Source organism: Ictalurus furcatus, chromosome 22, assembly GCF_023375685.1.
Source record: "Ictalurus furcatus strain D&B chromosome 22, Billie_1.0, whole genome shotgun sequence".
Lineage (NCBI taxonomy): Eukaryota > Metazoa > Chordata > Actinopteri > Siluriformes > Ictaluridae > Ictalurus > Ictalurus furcatus.
The window spans coordinates 16710908-16732478 of NC_071276.1; the positions used below are offsets into that span (position 1 = coordinate 16710908).

The 21571-nt window shown below is 38.7% G+C and overlaps 1 long non-coding RNA gene across 2 annotated transcripts in view; it reads right to left on the reverse strand.

The window, feature by feature from the left end:
* Nucleotides 1–644: 644 nt before the first annotated feature.
* Nucleotides 645–21571, reverse strand: part of LOC128625413 (uncharacterized) — a 28711-nt gene continuing 7784 nt past the window's right edge. The window contains exons 1-3 of one of the 2 annotated variants that reach the window (XR_008388937.1): nt 7196–10035; nt 4998–5170; nt 645–1795 (exon numbers count right to left, since the gene is read on the reverse strand). This is a non-coding gene — a long non-coding RNA (uncharacterized LOC128625413). Of the gene's footprint in view, nt 1796–4997; nt 5171–7195; nt 10036–21571 lie in introns of those variants that run through there. The other variant, XR_008388938.1, reaches the window with a different exon arrangement.

A 21571-nucleotide genomic window follows, 5' to 3' on the forward strand; every position in this document is an offset into this window, starting at 1 on the left:
GAGACACAATTTAATTTTCCTCATTTCCTCCCCTCGCTTTGCCGTCTGCATTAGTGACACTGGTTTCTAACCTCTAGTTTTAAAGCATCACAGTTGTGCCGAGGAAACAGTTGGAAGTTTTGAAGAGTGATTTTTCTTAGGACTGTTATACGATAAGGTCTGAAGCATGTTGTATTTATAAAGGCTATATTAAGTCTTGCCTGTTTTATTTTTCTCTCTCAAAGCAAAAAAAAGAAAAAAAAAGCATATGCTTTTTTTTTTTTCTTTTCTTTTCTTCTTTTTACTTGATTACATCGCTTTTTCATTCTGTCCTAGTGAAATGTCACGTCTGTTTTTCACTGTATTGTAAACTATCAGATATCACAATAAAGCTTAAATGGAATTTGGGTGGTGTGATTTAATGAGGGTTTTTTTTTTGGTTGCCTTTTTGATGTTGAATTTGTAAAGAATAAAACACTTTGGGTGGGGCGGGGGGTTGCCATCAAAGGAAAATAATCACTGATGTAGTAATGTGACTGTTGCCCACTATTTTCCAATAACCGCACAGTGTTTTATTCCTCTTCTACCACAGAAATTAGCCCAGTTTAAACTTACTATTGAACAACGCAAACCTTTTAACGGTTTATAGCTCCATTTAATAATGTGGAACATCCATAAGACAAGTTTTTTTCAGCATTCTAGCATTTAACAACAGTCGTTCCCTCACTCTTGTTATTTTTGTCTGTTACAAAGAAACCGAAAGCGTAAATTCCTCTGTCCTGAAGACTTTCCCGTGGTGGGAATCTTGCTGACCGTTACAAAAGCACTGACACTGGAGACTCCTTCCACACACGTTAAATAAACATCCTCAGAGAAATCTTCACCATATCAATGACTGTGCGTTTTTCCTTGTTGGATTACAAAATGTTTTTTGAATCCGTTTAAAATTGGATTATCGTGGCGCGTCGGTCCCAGTCCCTGTGAATGAGCCGTTACTACAGAACCGATAACCTATTAGAACGAGAGCATTACTATTATTGACTTATAGCCAGCACTATTGTCCGGGCTTCCGTTATAGAAACTTAATCAACACCCTTTGACCAATCAGAATCTAGAATTCAGCACCATGTTGTGGTGTAATGTGAATTAAACTGTTTATAAAAACCCCAAAGGGAAATTTTTGAATATGGATGAAAGGGAAAACTTGAAATTGAGCGTTTGGGGAATGTTCCAGTGCCTTTTATATTCATCTCAATAATGCGTGTGCGAGTACAATGGAGTGCAATTCTTTCAGTTTCTTTGTACTAAAAGACAAAAAGAACGTTGTTGGCACACACGTGTACTCTTTACTCAAATATATTTTAATAAATGGGTTGGGGGTTTTTTTTACTCCCTTCTCAATACATGGAAATTCTTGTCTGTGATAATCACACGTACACCACAGATGTGGAGGATTAGTTTGGGGAAAAAATGCTGGCAGCATTCTTTACAATCTTTCAAAAATGTTCTCATGATGTTCAGTTGATTCCTGGTAGAAACACTCCTCTTCACTAACTACAGTCTGACCTTGTTCACCTTCGATGCCAGACAGGAGCTAAACAGCTGACGTCAATGTTGTATCCGGCTTGTTAATGTGATCAACTCGTGGGTCACTGGGCCAAGAAAGCTAACCCGGTGCAGTCGTGCAAAACAAAACAAAAGAGTATTTCATTCTTCTCTACAGACAGCCATGTGAGGTGCATCATCGTCGTTTAGACATACCTTAATCTGCCTGGTTGCTATTGAAGAAATCTGCTCTGAGCTGAATTGAGGGTCTCTAGATAAGAAAATGAAAAATACTGTCAATTTTAGTTGAAGTTCGCTGAAGCTAGCAGTTCTGAAATGCAAAAAAAAAAAAAATATGCAACCCACCCTTTAATTAGCAGGACATTTGATGCCACAAAATATATTGTATGGCCAAAAGTTTCTGATCACCTGACCATCACACACACATGTTGTTCTTCCCCATAAAGTTGAAGCACACAACTTTACAGAGTATGCTGTAGCATAACAATTTCCCTTCACTGGAACTAAGAGGCTCAAACCTGTTCCAGCATGACCCGTAATGCCCCTGTCCACAAATCAAGCTCCATGAAGACCTGACTTGCCAGGGTTGGAGTGGAAGAACTCGAGTGTCCTGCACAGAGCCCTTGATCTCAACCCCACTGAACACCTTTGGGATGAACTGGAACACCGACTGCACCCCAGACCTCCTCACACATCATCAGTACCTGATCTCACAAATGCTCTTGAGGCCGAATGAACACAAATCCCCACAGCTACGCTCCAAGATCTAGTAGAAAGCCTTCCATTTATGGCATTCGGCAGACGACCTTATCCAGAGTGAAGAGTGGAGCTTATTATAACAGCAAAGGGGGCGTAAATCTGATTTGGGATGTTGAACAAGCACATAGAGGTGTGATAATCAGGTGTGCATAAACTTTTAGCCATATAACGTATGTTTTGAAGAACTTCCGCACATCTAAAAATGGAAAATGCTTCCATTAAGCAGTGTTACAGTGTTACTAGCATGGCAGGATACCAAATATTTTATTGAACCTGCCAGAATTTGAGAACTTGGCCACATATGTTTTTAAAAAGGTGTCCTGACGTCTCACACAATCAGGTTTCGCTCAAATCAAAAGAGCAAGAGTTTCTTTTCTTGCTCACCGTTTTCCAGCAACGTTCAATATCATATTAACAAGAAATCAATTGGAGAAGTAGTGGAGGCATTGGTCAGACAAAAGCTGTCTCAGAACACAATGCAGCTATATGACAGAGTTACAGCTCGGCTAGTTTGCAATCGAACTAAAGTCGATGAGTGTGATAGCATTGATGCCAGTGTTAGCATGAAAGCTTTGGAAGCGGATCTGTTTGAGCAGACTGGACAGATAGATGAGGAGGTGAGAGAGATAACAGACTGAAGGACTAAAGCACTGTTGCATCGCTCTCTTTAGCTGGAGATGAAGTGAGGGTTAAATCCCACTGGCACCACTATGAGTCGGTAGAAAGGCATTGTGGGTAATGTTAACCAAGGTGAAAACAGACCAACATGTCGGTGAAAGAAGTTTAAACCAAAAACTCGTTACAAATGAAATGTTGGGCGCTGTTGCGGGCCGTGTTAATCGAAAGATGGATGTTATTAAGGGTGGAATCAACAGGTTTCCTGTGGAACATTGGCATAGCCACTGAAACTCTGAGTGGTATTAAAACTGAACAGTTATTACACACCACCATGAGTATAGACTGGCTCGAAGCCTCTACACTGCTGAAAAGAACTCTGTGTTACTGAGAGAGCGTGATGGAGACGCTGCATCTCAGTGTGTGTGTGTGTGTGTGTGTGTGTGTGTGTGTGCAGCTGGTGGGAGACGTGTATTTTGGCATTCCAGTTTATGTACAAAGAAAACTCTGGAACTGGACCACCATTCATACCATTTGGCCTTCAAGGTTCTGTTTGAACTTCAAGCAAACACACACACACACACACACACACACACACCTATTTGTGCACTTTGACCCCATTAAAAGTCTTTACATGGCTGGTCATAAACCACACTTAGCAACTTTCCCTTCCATTAAAACACAGCCTCCTGCCTTCTGCTTTAAAGTAACAACAGATGCTTTGTTTCAAATTCTCAGGGTTACAATAAGGTGTACTCATGTAGCAGGAGCAGAACTGGCACAGCCCTGAGTGAGAACATATGGAAGAGTTAAGTGTAAAAGTCTGTCAGCTCTCAGTGTGTGTGATTCTGCTTTACCAACATGGGATTTACTTTACTTTACTCCTGCATAGAAGATAAAATATAGAACTGAACTGATTTTCAATAAACATTGATAGGGTTAGACTTGCGCTAGTGTTGGGGTTTGATAGGGTTAGACTTGCGCTAGTGTTAGGGTTTGATATGGTTAGACTTGCGCTAGTGTTAAGGTTTGATAGGGTTAGACTTGCGCTTTTGATAGGGTTAGACTTGCGCTAGTGTTAGGGTTTGATAGGGTTAGTTCCGCTAGTGTTAGGGTTTGATAGGGTTAGACTTGTGCTAGTGTTAGGGTTTGATATGGTTAGACTTGCGCTAGTGTTAAGGTTTGATAGGGTTAGACTTGCGCTTTTGATAGGGTTAGACTTGCGCTAGTGTTAGGGTTTGATAGGGTTAGTTCCGCTAGTGTTAGGGTTTGATAGGGTTAGACTTACGCTAGTGTTAGGGTTTGATAGGGTTAGACTTGCGCTAGTGTTAGGGTTTGATAGGGTTAGACTTGCGCTAGTGTTAGGGTTTGATAGGGTTAGACTTGCGCTAGTGTTAGGGTTTGATAGGGTTAGACTTGCGCTAGTGTTAGGGTTTGATAGGGTTAGACTTGCGCTAGTGTTAGGGTTTGATAGGGTTAGACTTGCGCTAGTGTTAGGGTTTGATAGGGTTAGACTTGCGCTAGTGTTGGGGTTTGATAGGGTTAGTTCCGCAAGTGTTAGGGTTTGATAGGGTTAGACTTGCGCTAGTGTTAGGGTTTGATGGGGTTAGACTTGCGCTAGTGTTAGGGTTTGATGGGGTTAGACTTGTGCTAGTGTTAGGATTTGATAGGGATAGGTTTGCGCTAGTGTTAGGGTTTGATAGGGTTAGACTTGCGCTAGTGTTAGGGTTTGATAGGGTTAGACCTGCGCTAGTGTTCTCATTCTCATTCTCTCTCTCTCTCTCTCTCTCTCTCTCTCTCTCTCTCTCTCTTTCTCTCTCTCATTGTTCTAAGAATATTCCATGGTATCATGGCAACCTTAATGATGATTGCATTGGTTGGTTGTTGAGGCTAATGGACTGACCAGACCTTCAAACACACACATGTAAAGGAAGGGTGTGTGTTTGCTGGTGTCACAGAGGTTCCCTGTTTCCACTTTCAGTGATGAATGATTCATAATTAGGGCCTTAGAAACACTGAAACACACACAAGGGACCTTCTGAAGGATGTGGAACTAAACACAAAGAGAGCAGACACACCTGACAGTAAATGCAGCTGCGGGATCAGAGGGCACGATTTGATCAGTTCCAGTCTGGTGGCTGCTTCTGCATCAGTTCATCATCAACTGCTGGTTTTTGGGGGGTTGCTGATGCTTAGTCATGCTGGCTGTAACGGTGTTTCCATGGAGACTCGCCAAAAACCAAACTGATCCCTGAAAAACACCAAAACACCAGCATGCTCCAGGTGGATGCTTATATTTTTCAGGAAAGAAGCTCCATTTTATCTATTACAGGAACATTCCAGTGTCTTTTATACCTCATTTCTGTTTACAACATCTGTAGTGTATGATTAAAAACAAGAATTGACACATTAATGTTAAAAAATTACTGGGAAAAGAACAGAAAACCTGTTCGCTCAAAACTCACTCATAATGGTAGTCTAAGAGCAGTTGTGGGGAATCAATATAAAAATGTATATAAAACATATTTGTCTAGCATTTTTCTTCATTACCTGAGTCAGAGGTGTTTAAAAATTCAGCCTTAAATTTGTATTTAAATACCTGTTGGGATGTATTTAAATACTTATTGGGGCGTATTTAAATACCTGTTAGTGCGTATTTAAATACCTACTGGGATGTAGTTAAATACCTGTTGGGAAGAATTTAAATACCTACTGGGATGTAGTTAAATACCTGTTGGGATGTATTTAAATACTTATTGGGGCGTATTTAAATACCTGTTAGTGCGTATTTAAATACCTACTGGGATGTAGTTAAATACCTGTTGGGATGTATTTAAATACCTGTTGGGGCGTATTTAAATACCTGTTAGTGTGTATTTAAATACCTACTGGGATGTATTTAAATACCTGTTGGGGTGTATTTAAATACCTGTTGGGGCGTATTTAAATACCTGTTGGGGTGTATTTAAATACCTATTGGAATGTATTTAAATACCTGTTGGAATGTATTTAAATACCTATTGGGGTGTATTTAAATACTTTTTGGGTGTATTTAAATACCTATTGGGGTGTATTTAAATACCTGTTGGGGCATATTTAAATACCTGTTAGTGTGTATTTAAATACCTATTGGGATGTATTTAAATACCTGTTGGGGTGTATTTAAATACCTGTTGGGGTGTATTTAAATACCTATTGGAATGTATTTAAATACCTGTTGGGGTGTATTTAAATATCTATTGGGGTGTATTTAAATATCTATTGGGGTGTATTTAAATACTTTTTTGGGTGTATTTAAATACCTATTGGGGTGTATTTAAATACCTGTTGGGGTGTATTTAAATACCTGTTGGGGTGTATTTAAATATCTATTGGGGTGTATTTAAATACTTTTTTGGGTGTATTTAAATACCTATTGGGGTGTATTTAAATACCTGTTGGGGTGTATTTAAATACCTATTGGAATGTATTTAAATACCTGTTGGGGTGTATTTAAATATCTATTGGGGTGTATTTAAATACTTTTTTGGGTGTATTTAAATACCTGTTGGGGTGTATTTAAATACCTATTGGGGTGTATTTAAATACTTTTTTGGGTGTATTTAAATACCTATTGGGGTGTATTTAAATACCTGTTGGGGTGTATTTAAATACCTGTTGGGGTGTATTTAAATATCTATTGGGGTGTATTTAAATACTTTTTTGGGTGTATTTAAATACCTGTTGGGGTGTATTTAAATACCTGTTGGGGTGTATTTAAATACCTATTGGGGTGTATTTAAATACTTTTTTGGGTGTATTTAAATACCTATTGGGGTGTATTTAAATACCTGTTGGGGTGTATTTAAATACCTGTTGGGGTGTATTTAAATCTAAACCTATTTAACAATATGTGATCATATGCTGAAAAGAAACAATCATGTGAGCAAATCAACTACATGCACTACATGTGAAAAATAATAGAAACATAACATGTCTTAAGGCCACATGTGTAAATTTCCCAAAAGACATAATCCCAAAAGACATAATTATGCCCCAGTGAAGTTCACATGAAGCATGAAAATGGAGAAAAGAGACGAGGACGAGTTTGTCCATTTGAACAAAGCCTTATAATTAGTGAAACAATTATCTATAATTAGTGAAATGGGTTTGTGTGGATCATGCATGAAAAAAGACGTGGTTCAAGCTGTGTGGGTGTGTGCGTGCGTGTGTGTGTGTGTGTGTGTGTGTGTGTATTCTAATGACAGAGTCTGTCAGACTTCCTGCAATTACTCACCTGCATCACAGCTTTTATTGTCTTGACGCACAATAGTTCCCCCTCTCGCTCTCTCTGAAATGTCTCCTGGCCTGTCATTTAAAGTCATGGCCTTTAGATATAGACTCTTTCCCACATGTCTGCATCTCAACATCATATAGTCGCTGTTGGAAAGGAATCAATTATGCAGAAGATGCATGCAGAATCCTGAGGATTTTTCTGAAGAACAGTGGGGGGGGGGGTTTAACTTCTCAGGACAAACAAGAAACTCATGAACAAGTCTCACAGAACATAAACACAGTCGTGGATCATCCAGGTAACGACACACAGTATTAATAATCGAGCGTGTGTAAACTTTTGAACGGGTTCATGTGTGTAAATTCAGTTATTATTGTGTCTTGTGGACTACATGCAAACATCTGTAATGTGGAATAGCTTATTCAGGGCAGGACTCAATAATTAAAAAAAAAAAAAACATGCATTGTTATAATCTCTCATTTATTTGTTTAATGATTAACATTTTGCAGATTCTTCAAGGCGTACGTAAACTTATGACCTCAACTGTAACCTCAGAAGCCCATGAGGCATCTAGTACATTTTGTATCCTTAGCAGGCCACAAGTTTCGGGAACCTTAAACGTGTCATCTGACTGGCCGTGCGCATTTCCGTGTACACGTACCTTTTTAAAAGAGAAAGCCAATTTGAACACTGGCCTTTTCAGAGCACAGTGTGGTCAATAGACTGAAAACGTTCACAACATCCCGTCTTTGAAAGTTAGTCCAAATAAATTAGCGGTGAGGAAAGACGTTCCTTCACGAGTATGTAAACAAGCTACAGGAAAAGATTGGAGGTGGAGTGCCAGGCAGATGGTGTGTTCCAGTGAATGTAGGTGGTTCAGGGTGATGTTTAGTGATGAGAAGAAGCAGCCTCTCTAGTGAAAGCTAGAAATCTGGCGGATGGAATCAACTCCAAATCACGCTCAAGCATGAGCTATGACGTAAACGCAATCAGATTAGCAAAAGGAAAAAAAAAAAAAAAAAGACGCTAATCTGTTGTTAGAAAAAAATCGGAACAAAATGCTCTCGTTAGAAAAAACGGGCAGAAAACACTGCGAATTTTCAGTGTTAGTCTGAGAGGAAATACGCTTTTGAAAATACAGTAGAGTTTATTGTCTGTAGATCGTTTGACCGCTTCTTGAGACCAGCTAATCCCTGTCCTCAGGTTTACATTATACTCAACGCCAACATTTTATAACGACTCGCGTCAAACTGTATCGATTTGTTCAGTATCTCAGACTCGTGTATGTTTTGTTTCTGACACACTTACCTATAAAAATGAATAAACTGCTCAAACAGTACGTTAGAAGTCATTCGGGTGAACACAGTTTTAATGATCTGACTCAGATACGTATTTTCTAATTCAAACTCATTCATTTTTTAAAAATAAACTGTTTACGTACAAATGACATTACTGAGGCAACTGATATCTTCTCAGAGAAGTGTTTAGCTACAAGCTACCGTTCCGTGCTAGCTCCGTTAGCCTTGTAGCGCCCGTGCCGTGTACATTTTCTCTGAAGAAAGATTTCTTGAAAGATTTCAGCATTCAGTCACTGGGAACTATAGATTGAAAAGTTTTTCTGAGAATAGTCACTAAAAAAAAAAAAAAAAGAAACTAACAAAGCAAAGTGCTGGGGAGGGATTGTGAGTAAGAATGAAGCCGAATTTCACACACTTTCACACCATGGTGGCATTGTATAACACGACAAAAAAACACAATAACATCTGTACTGTTACTTGGACACAGAGCCAAGAAATACAAAGTTAAACAGGACATGAAGTACCAAAGCCAATAGCTGTGTGTTTGTGTGTGGGCATGTTTTTATAGCTTAGTGGGGACCAGCTATGTATTTTAGTAAAATAAATAAATAAAACATAATGAATACATAAAAAAAAAGTTTCCTTTTGGTTCCTGAGGTTAAAATTAGGGTCAGATTTAGGTCTAGTCATAGCATTAATTAACTGCATTAATAATTACAGTTGAGGTCAGAAGTTTATATACCCCTTGCAGAATCTGTAAAATGTTCATAATTTTTTAAAAATAAATAAAGATCATAAAAACGGCATTTTGTTGTTTACTGAGTCGTGCCCTGAATAAGCTATTTCACATAATGGATGTTTACATCTAGTTCACAAAACCTAATAATAACTGAATTTACACAAATGAATCCGTTCAAAAGTTTCCACACGCTCGATTCTTAATACCGTGTGTCGTTACCTGGATGATCCACGACTGTGTTTATGTTTTGTGATACAGTAGTTCTTCATGAGTCCCTTGTTTGTCCTGAGAAGTTAAACTGCCCACTGTTCTTCAGAAAAATCCTCCAGGTCCTGTACATTCTTTCCTTTTCCAGCATCTTCTGCATATTTGACCCCTTTCCAACAGTAGTTATATGATTTCGAGATCCGTCTTTTCACATTGAGGACGACCGAGGGACTCGTACACGACTATTACAAAAGGTGCAAACGTTCACTGATGCTCACGAAGCAAACGCGATGCATTAAGAGCCAGGGGGGTGTAATCTTTTGAACAGGATGATCGGTGTAAATTGTTTTTATTTTGTTTAAAGATCTTATATTTTTCATTTAGTACTGCCCTTCAGAAGCTACATAACATATTTACATGCTTCTGAGAAAACAAAATAATAACAATTTACACCGATGCAATTTCTATGATTTGTCTTTTTTGATGATTCTGATGATTTTTCATGATTTTATGATCCTGCTAGGCGTACATAAACATATTACCTCCACTGTATGTCAGTGAAAAGTTCTCACAAGGATAGTGAGATAAAGGTGTGTGTGTGTGTGTGTTTGTATGCGAAGGCTGATTCAACCTGAAGCGCTGAAGGTCAGAGAAAAACCATAACGCAATCAATACTGTACACACACCTCAGCTCATATCCTTTCTAAACCACACGTTTGTGAATAATGCAGTATTGATTCCAGTTATTTTGGGAAGCATGAATTAAAACCAGGTTTACAGGTTTGAGAGTAGAACCAGGCTCTGTTCGGACCCGAGTTTGTGTTTCTCAGGAGCATTTTACACAACGGGTTCTGGTATAACTCGAACACGTTTAACAGCTCTGTTTAACAGCTCTGTCCTGCGTCACTGAACGTCACCTTCGATGAGTCAGTCAGTCATGTATAAATGTGTTACTTCAAATCTAACATCTGCTTATATGGTGCTGTTTGGCATCGGAGGTTCTGGGAGGAAACGAGGTAAAGGCGATTTAACGACTGTAACAGGCCTGGGAGAAACACCGTTTCCATCCAGAGCCACTTTTAAAATAATGCATATATATTTTTTATAGTATTTTTTTTATTTTTTGGCAAATAAAACTGCAGTCGTATTGTGTAACGGCTATTTTTCTCGTAGTATTGTTATAAGAACTGATTTCTTTACATGAATGATTTGATTAAGAATACGACCATGGGCACAGGCTCACCGAATCTGGATCGTTGAAGACATTTTCAGCGGTCCAGTTTGGATAAGCTCTATCCGTTGTAGCCTGAGATTCTTGTTCTTGGCTGACAGGAGTGGAACCCGATGTGCTCTTCAGCTGTTGGAGCTCATCCGCCTCACGGTTTGACATGTTCTGCATTCTGAGATGCTTTTCTGCTCACCACGGTTGTAAAGAGTGATTATTTGAATTACCGCAGCCTTCCTGTCAGCTGAAACCAGTCTGGCCATGCTCCTCTGACCTATCTCATCAATAAAACTATGCAACAGTCAAAGTGACTGAGCTCAAAAACTTTCCTTAATTCTGATGTTTGAAGCTCTTGACCTGCATCTGCATGATTTAATGCATTGTGCTGCTTCCACATGATTAGTAGATTAGATAATGACTCCAGGAATGACCAGAAGTACGGGTGTTCCTATTAAAGTGGCTGGTTGAAGGGGTTTACTCTTTACCAAAAACAAAGCCCATCAGCTTTACATGCTATTGTATTAAGAGTTTAACAGCATCCTGACTCTCAGCCCCCTTCTGCATTAGCCTGTCAAACATCTCTAGCACACGGCCATCATCGTTATTGTGAGAAATTATGTTTATTTCCTCTGTTTAAAAGCTATTTTCTCTCTCCGCTTATCTCTGACTCTCTCCAGAGCCCTCATCAGTCACTGTTATATAACCTTGGGTGTGTGTGTGTGTGTGTGTGTGAGAGAGAGGAGTCTTCAGAGACCCAGGAGCCACGTCTCCACGATTAAGATCTTAATTAATACCCTGTATGCACGAATGAGTGAGTGTGTGTGTGTGTGTGTGTGTGTGTAATTGAAGAGGAGAACACAGATGCAAAATCAGAGATAATTACACCTCTGGTTCAGATTTTTAAAAAATGTTACAACATTTTTTTGTAACCATATCAGTCACTGTGTATCCTCTTACCATTTTCAGGTCTGATTTTGCAGATGGATCAGATATTCTTTTCAATTATTATCCATTAAGATAAATAGATATATCTGTTTTATACCCCGGCTCTGTCGAAGTCTCGATCCTGATTGGTCTGACAGTAATTCCGGCTGCAAGGGTTATATTATTGACACTCACTCTCTCTCTCGCTCTCTCGCTCTCTCTCTCTCTCTCTCACCCGTTATGGTTTCTATAGTAACAGCTCATTCAACAGCAGCGACTTGTACAGTAGATGCCTCACATAAGCAGATTTTATAAGGTGTGTAATTGTTCATTGATATGGTGATGTAGTTTTTTCTATAAGGAGAAAATGTAGCATTTTTGGAAGGAGTCTCCAGTGTCAGCAGGTAAAGAGGAAACTCTTCAGGGCCGGGGAGTTTACGCTTTGAGTTCTGAGTTTTCTCTGCAACGTGACAAGCTGCATTTTTGTCTTATTAACTTCAAGAATGGGAAAGAACGAGAGGGGACAATGAAAAAGTACATGTCGTTCTTTAATAAATAAATAAATGACATTTTTTAGTGGAGCATGACCGGATGAAACGAATCAGACTCTTCGGTTCGTTTTGACCACCCTGACGGACGGTATGAATTTTATGTGAATCGGAGTATGATGAATTTTCCATCCCAAAAAAATCACAAAGGTTAACTACTAACCCCTTATCGTTTTTCTATTTTGGGTGAAAAATTTGACGTTCTCGGATCTTCCCCAAATTCACAGTGTGCGTTAGGGAGATCAAGACTAACACATCAGTGCACATAGTGTTGCTCTATCATGCTCCAAAGCTGAGATATAGTATATTATATTCTAGTACAGTACAGTAGGTAAAATAGTAATACTATTGTGTAGTATAGTACGGTTTAGTAGATTAAATAGGTACAGTAGATAAAATGGTTAAAGTCTAGGATAGTAAAATATAGTACAGCATGGTATCATATAGTATAGCAGTTAAAATAGCTACGTTATAGTAGATAAAATTGTTATAGTATAGTATAATAGCTGAAATAGGTCAAACATACTACAGTACAGTTGATAAAATTGGTATAGTACAAAATAGCAGATAAATCCGGTATATTTCCATCAAAACTCATACACTTCATGTGTAGTTTAACTGAAATTGACCATTAAAATGTGTACATTTGTGTATAAACCTGTATATTTTATTGAGTCTAATATACTGGAAAAGAAAGGCTCAGATCTCGGCTGTGGAGCATGATAGAATGAAACGAATCAGTCTCTTCTGTTCGTTTTGACCTCCCTAACGCACGGTATGAATTTGGTGTAAATCTGGGAACGATGAATTTTTCACCCCAAAAAAATCACAAAGGTTAACCCCTTATCATTTTTCTATATTGGGTGAAAAATTTGACGTTCTCGGATCTTCCCCAAATTCACGGTGTGCGTTAGGGAGACCAAGACTAACACATCGGTGCACATAGTTTTGCTCTATCATGCTCCAAAGCTGAGATATAGTATATTATATTCTAGTACAGTACAGTAGGTAAAATAGTAATACTACTGAGTAGTATAGTACGGTTTAGTAGATTAAATAGGTACAGTAGATAAAATTGTTATAGTACAAAATAGCAGATAAAACAGGTATGTTTCCATCAAAACTCGTACACTGCATGTGTGGTTTAACTGAAATTGATCATGAAAATGTGTATATTTGTGCGTCTTAAACCTGTATATTTGTGTAATATATTAGAAATGAGATGTCGTAAAACGTAGAAGGCATAAAATAAAAATCATTATACAGTCGCTATTGGAAAGGGGTCAAATATGCAGAAGATGCTGGAAAAGGAAAGAATGTGCAGGACTTGGAGGATTTTTTTGAAGAACAGTGGGCAGGACAAACAAGGGACTCGTGAACATCGATCACAAAATGTGAACACGGTTTTTATGATCTCTCTTAATTGATTCTTTTTATTATTATTATTAACATTTTCGCAGATTCTGCAAAGGCGTATGGAAATTTATGGCCTCAACTGTGGATTAAAAGAGACGTGGATTAAAAGAGACATCCAGGGCCAAGTCTCAGAGCATATAAGAGAGAAGACGAACTAGAAGTGTCTTCATTTACAGAGTCGACGACTCTGTGGCCCAGTTTTGCCTCAGCTGAGAGTTAAAAACAACATGACACACTGAAAGATGGAGGGGAAAAAAACACACAGTACATTAAGGGCATGGGACACACACACACTCTCGCTCTCGTCTAGAGGAAATGTAGAGCGTCTGAACACGATGTGACTTAAGGCCATGTGCACACAAACACTACAAACGCACATGGCATTTTTCACATATTTCAACCACAAGAAGTAGTTCAAAGCATCAGCTCCAGCAGAGCAGACATACTAGCGCGCACACATACACATGCACACACACACCCACACACACACACATACACTCAGGTTTTCAGAGACAGGAAGATGAACCCATTTGCACCAGCTATGGTGCATGGTAGAATCACTGAGACTGATCTATTTATGGCTGAAATGTAATGTCACTGTACATCCAACACAGCACATATAAACTCAACCCTCCTTCTGTCTGTCTGCCTGTCTGTCTGCCTGCCTGCCTGTCTGTCTGCCTAAATGCCTGTCTGTCTTTCTGTTTGTCTGTTTGCCTGCCTGTCTGTATATCTGCCTGTCTGTCTCCCTGTCTGCCTGAATGCCTGTCTGTCTGTCTGCCTGCCTGCCTCTGTCTGCCTGTCTGTCTGCCTGCCTGTCTGCCTGAATGCCTGTCTGTCTGCCTGAATGCCTGTCTGTCTGTCTGTCTGTCTGTCTGTTTGCCTGCCTGTCTGTATATCTGCCTGTCTGTCTCCCTGCCTGCCTGCCTGCCTGTCTGTATGCCTGTCTGTCTGTCTCCCTGCCTGTCTGCCTGGTGCACTGGGACTCTTAGTCACTTCTCTGAGACCAGGCCGAGATGGGATTTCGAAAGGGCATCAAGAGGACACACATTTCCAGTTCCTTATTCACTATTTTATTTTTTCTTTCTCTTCCTGCTGCATGAATGTATGAGCATAGTGAGTCATTATCATCAGGAATCCATCAACAACATAAACGCACATCAGTACTGCTGTCAGTTTTTGGTCATACTTGATTTCTGATTTTATTTTGTTTGAAGTTGTAGTTGCTTCTTAAAAATGTAAAATTTTACATTTTTAAAAAAAAATTTGGTTTAAAAAAAAAAAGAAAAAAAGTATGTTAAGTAAGGAATAACACATCATGACCCATGCTGTTATACAAAAATAATACGTGCAGTTCTGAAGCGTCTTATTCTGCTTATACCTCAGAGATTTGCCAACAGTTACTATATTTAATTAATGAACGATCGACATGTGGCGCTTTTTAACGGTTTATAGTTACATTTACTGTTGTGGAACGTCCACGAGCGGCTGTAAACTGGCTGTTCCCTTCACCGGCATCTCCTTCTCTCTCTCAAGAACTTAATGAGACAGGGATTTTGCGCTGGTAGTAATGAATGCAAAATCAAGCAACCTCTTTTATTAAAATGACTGCAGATTTTCTGCAGATTTGGGCCGAGACGCCTCACGTGACATCATCACGACGAGCATTCGGCCAAAGCGCTCTTCGAATTCACGTGCATCGGACACGAGTACCGCTAAAAAGTTCTCAATTAGCAACAAACATCACTGTGAAAGACCGTGCAAGACAATTTTGTGCGATTGCAATTTCGCCAATTCAAAAAAAGCACAAAAATAAAACTCTGCAAGTTGCATTGCAAATTCTGGAAAAATCCGCAGCAAAATCAAGCATTTTTGGCCGCAACAATCACAAAAAAACTCCCTGAACTCCTGTATGAAGTGCTTATTTAAAATCTGTTCATTATTAGTCTTGGATTATGTGGCGCATCCGCCATACAAGTCCCTGTGCATGAGCTGTTAGGATTGAAACAATAACCGAATAGATAGCGTGCTCTCAGTATACAAAAGTAATGCACACCTTCTGACCACTCAGATTCAAGAATATAATCGCACTGTAGCGTAATCAGATATTATATTACATTCATAACAGTTGGCAAGAAATTTCCAAATACGTAGTGCATTAAATGAACTAATTAACTAGGAAACAAGTCCACAATGAGAAATGACGAATATATACTAAACTAATACCTTAAAGGGGCCATCAGTGACTCTTAAGTCTGACATATCCTGCATCAGCATTCAGGTCTTCTAGCCTAGGAAGGAGCATGCATGCTGAATTTTGAGTTACATAATACATCTACCACGCTGTTGTGTCTTTAAGATTCCCCTCTGACTTCTCAAACCGCGTAAAACCTACATAAGCCAAACAACAGGAGGAAGGAACAACTGGGAGAATTGAGTACACGAATGTATCAAATCGAAAGTTGTAAACTACTTGGGCTTTTACGGAACAGGAAGTGAGAAGCAGTGTTGAGTTTGAACATTGAATTCATTTCTGGGCCTGAAAACTTGAAATGAAGAAACTAGCCAGTTTAACAAGTCGCACCTTTAACATTATTATTGATGGTATATTCAAATACGTACGGTTTGTTACCGATAACTATTGCTGTAAATAATGGTAATGTTATTAATAGGAGCTTTAATGGGAAATAGGCAGGAAAAAGCTTAATTGAAGAACAAAAAAAAGAGAAAAATCATGGATGCGACGCTCTAATTGCAATAATTACAGTTTTCACCTCTTAATGTTTCCGCACGTAAACATCGCCGTGCACTTTTCTATTAAATCAGAAAAGTGCTAGATCTATGTGAGTGAGCAAGAAATGGAAGTGGGGAAAAGTGTGTGCGTGTGTGTGTGTGTGTGTGTGTGTGTCTGCAGTGTGCATATATACGTGTGCATGTCCTCGTCTCCCTGCAGTGAATCTGGCAGCTCCATTAGCCTTTAGTGCTGCAGCTATTCATGCCTGCTGATGACATCACTGTAACTAACCCATAACTGAATCATACACACACACACACACACACACAATCCAATTCTGATTACTCTAAAAACTCCACAGATTTGCTCAAGACGATCCGACACTCTCCTTTCAGCCAAAGTGCTGGTTTTGACCGTGTTTGTGGTCTGCAAGGCAATAATCTTTGAAATAATCTTTCCAGCAGGAAAACTGAGGTTGAGATGAGAGCACTAGCCAAAATATTAATAATGTGAGATGGGGGAAGGGGGCGGGGCTTCCTGGGGGGGGGGGGTTTCACAGAAACACCTATTTAATTGTCAATCACTCTAGATTAGTTTGTCGACTGGCTCTGAAATTTGAAAATCGAAACAAAAAGGAATAGGTGTAAGTAAATCCAGATTTTAAAAAAAAAATGTTTTAAATTTTTATTAATGCTTAGTGAATTTAGACACATTAGAAATCAATTTATTGTATTGAAACGTTCTAATAAAAAAAAAAAGAGCAAAATCTTTATTGTTTTAATTTGGGCCTCTATGCACACCATATATTTATGTTTTAATGCTAGTGCTGTCTATCAATCTTTTATCTATAGCTTAATGTCTTTACCCTCCAAGCGCATCTGTCTTTAATAACACACTCATTGAGAGTCTCATGAGGTTCTGAGAGTGAGCACTTAAGTCCCACACAGAACTAGCTTTCCTTATTTATCTTCTCATCTGTAGCAATTATTTGGTCTTTGGCACTAGTAGTGTTTAAACAATATAATAATAATAATAATAATAATAATAATAATAATAATAATAATTAGTATTAGTAGTAGTAGTAGGATTAGTGGTAGTATTAATATTAGTAGTAGTTTTAGTAGTAGTAGCATTAGTATTAGTAGTATTAGTATTAGTAGCATTAGTAGTAGTATTAGTAGTAGTAGTAGTAGTAGTAGTAGTATTAGTAGTAGTAGTGATAGTGGTAGTATTAGTATTAGTAGTAGTAGCATTAGTAGTAGTAGTAGTAGTAGTAGTAGTAGTAGCAGCATTAGTATTAGTAGTATTAGTAGTAGTATTAGTAGTAGTAGTGATAGTGGTAGTATTAGTATTAGTAGTAGTAGCATTAGTAGTAGTAGTAGCAGCATTAGTATTAGTAGTATTAGTAGTAGTATTAGTAGTAGTAGTAGTAGTAGTAGTAGCATTAGTATTAGTAGTATTTGTAGTAGTAGTAGTAGTAGCAGCATTAGTATTAGTAGTATTAGTAGTAGTATTAGTAGTAGTAGCATTAGTAGTAGTAGCATTAGTAGTAGCATTAGTAGTAGTAGTAGTAGTAGTAGTAGCATTAGTATTAGTAGTATTAGTAGTAGTAGTAGTAGTAGTAGTAGTATTAGTAGTAGTAGTAGTAGTAGTAGCATTAGTATTAGTAGTATTAGTAGTATTAGTAGTAGTAGTAGTAGCATTAGTATTAGTAGTAGTAGTAGTAGTAGCAGCATTAGTATTAGTAGTAGTAGTAGTAGTAGTAGTAGCATTAGTATTAGTAGTATTAGTAGTAGTATTAGTAGTAATAGTAGTAGTAGCAGCATTAGTATTAGTAGTATTAGTAGTAGTAGTAGTAGTAGCATTAGTATTGGTATTAGTAGTAGTATTAGTATTAGTAGTATTAGTGGTAGTATTAGTATTATTATTATTAGTAGTAGTAGTAGTAGTAGTATAGTAGTATTAGTACTAATATTTTATGTATACTAATTAGTACTAATTATTTATGTATTTTATGTATACTAATATTTTATTTTACTCAATATTTTATGATATTGTTTCTTGTACTTGTACAACTTGACTTGTACGGCAGATGCTGCACGTAAACGGATTTGAAAAGTGTTCTACAATGAGACTTTTATTTAGCATTATTTTATTTAGCATTATTGTAAGATTATTGTATTGTATGTATTGTACTGTAGTGTCAGAGTTTTGTAACGGTCAGAGGTAAAACTGTAAATTTAGGCTTTCCACCATGAAAAAGTCTTCTGGATGGAGGGCTTTGCGGTTTCTCAGTAAATGCATTTTTACTGCATTTAGATCCATTAAAAAAAAAAAGTCCTTCATTATTTCTTATTATAAAGTTTAAGCAAAAGAAGAGGGCTGGTGAGGGAATGACTGTTTATAGCAGGTATAACTCGCCCCGTCACGATAAATACTTTAGTCGGATGATATATAGTCTCAGAAATAATTGCGATAAATGATATTATACGATATTAAGACCATTTTCTTCCACTGATATAATGATAATATAATAGCTTAATAATGCAAACACGCCCTTTCAAAGGGCGATGCATTTTTCATTCTTAAAGAGTGTTCAGACTTTAGTATTAGAATGCCAGAAAATAGTTTTTTATAATCTGACGAAAAGATCCTTAAAATTTAGTCAGTATTTCCTCATGTCATATTTATTCATTTCAGTCAGTCTTTCTCAGACTAATACGGCATCGAATATCACTCGACCGCATTTCAGCTGATAAGAAAATGCAAAAATGATACCAAATATTCACACGTTGTATATATTAATGATAATGAGAATGAGACTTTATGGATCACATATATGCATGCACAGTGAGATTCTTTTCTTCGCATAGCCAGAGGGTCAGCCGTGTTTTATATACCGTATCTCACAAAAGTGAGTACACCCCTCACATTTTTGTAAATATTTGATTATATCTTTTCATGTGACAACACTGAAGAAATGACACTTTGCTACAATGTAAAGTAGTGAGTGTACAGCTTGTGTAACAGTGTAAATTTGCCGTCCACTCAAAATAACTCAACACACAGCCATTAATGTCTAAACCGCTGGCAACAAAAGTGAGTACACCCCGAAGTGAAAATGTCCAAATTGGGCCCAATTCCCCTCTCTCTCTCTCTCTCTCTCTCTCTCTCTCTCACACACACATGCTACATGTGTAATTACTATGCTTGTAATCCACTAACAAAGTGATGTGTTAAACGGTCATCAGAGATGTTAGAGATTTTCCTCCATAACTGTTAGCTGTTTCCCATCCTGTCCTTCATAATGATGATGTGGAGGGAAATAATTACATGTTCCAGCTATAATTATTATTATAAAGTGTGTGTGTGTGTGTGTGTGTTTGTTGAGCAGGACAGGAAACTGTTTTCCTGGCTGATGTCACAGCTGCTCAGCATCCCACGCGCCTCTCACAGAGCAGCTCTCAACATCGACTGTTACCACGGTGACAGTGCTGACGTGCACTCTGGCTCGTTCACTCTCCAACACTCACGCGCACACACGCACGCACACATACACCCTCTACCTGTGTGTGTTTCATCCTGGCTTTTAGCATAATCTTGACAGGAAGGAGCTCTGTCCAATCAGAGAGCAGAGAGATGAGGTCACTTGTAGATGGGATGGGCCACATCACTCAGTAACAAGTGATTTATAAACACCAGCTGGTTATCACATATTGTTCTCTCCATCTTCCTCTCTCTCTCTCTCACACACACACACACACACAGTTCCTTCTTAAAGCTGCCTTTAAAGGTGCATTCTGTTACTGTTTAAATCTAAAACGCTTCGGATCAAAGCGTCTGCTAAATGAATAAATGTAAATGTCAATAAAAGTAAATGCTAAACCTGTAATAGTGGAAGAATTTTCACTAGAAAAACAAAACTGACTTGCGATAAATCTCTCTCGTGTCTGTTCCAAATCAATTATCTGCACCCTGATCAAACTTTTCAAACTGATCGAAGTCATTAGAATCAATTCAGGTAAATCCATCCATCCATCCATCTTCTACCGCTTACTCCTTTTCAGGGTCACGGGGAACCTGGAGCCTATCCCAGGGAGCATCGGGCACAAGGCAGGGTACACCCTGGACAGGGTGCCAATACATCGCAGGGCACAATCACATACACACTCACACACCCATTCATACACTACGGACACTTTAGACACGCCAATCAGCCTACCATGCATGTCTTTGGACTGGGGGAGGAAACCGGAGTACCCAGAGGAAACCCCCGCAGCACGGGGAGAACATTCAAACTCCACACACACAGAGCCGCGGGAATCAAACCCACAACCCTGGCGATGTGAGGCGAACGTACTAACCACTAAGCCACCACTGTTCATACAGTTGCACGTCATTTGGGTTTGCCAAAATGAACATAACAACCAGCTTGACTGGAAAGATATATATATATTTATTTATTTATTTATTTATTTATTTATATAATGTTGGATCAAATGATTTTATGACATGACCTGTGTAATTCGCAATTACATGCTAGAGCCCAAAATCTACCCAATGCGCAGTTAAAGCAGCGCTGAAATGATGAGTCGGGACCATGCTCTTTAAATATTCATCAAAAAATAATCACTGAGGAGATCGGACAAGAGCCGAGTCGTAGCTTGGTGTGAGGACCATAACACACACAAACACACACATACACACACCGCCAACCTTCTCAATTCCAGGAGTTACAGAGCTACAGTCAGCATTCTGGAATTGTGCCAGCTACCTCAACACACACACACACACACACACACACAAAACGCCCATCAGAGTTGCCTCCAAGTGGGCAAGAGGAAGAGGGACAGGAAGAGAGAAGGTGGGGTAAATAACATGCTAGACGACCTGGTGAACGCGTGTGGTACATGGATAATTTGCGTTTTTGACTCTGAGTCACGAGTCATGTTCGATTGTAAAGGAACAGTTTAAACAAATAGCAAATTTACACAAGTTCCCACCGCTCAGATGTAGTCGATCAGCCGAGACACGCTTGTTTGATGTCTGATGTTTGCTCCTTTAGTATTTGGAGCTACAGTGCTAGTGTAGTTAACAAGTAATGGAGGTCTGTGTCATACAAAAACTGTTCTGTAAAAATTACTTCACTCTACATCCAATTACTGGGGTTGGGGGTTCGAATCTCGCCTTCGTCGTGTGTGCGTGGAGTTCGCATGGTCTCCCCGTGATTCGGTGGTTTCCTCCACCGGGTACTCGAGTCTCCCATCCCAGAACAAAGACATTCATTG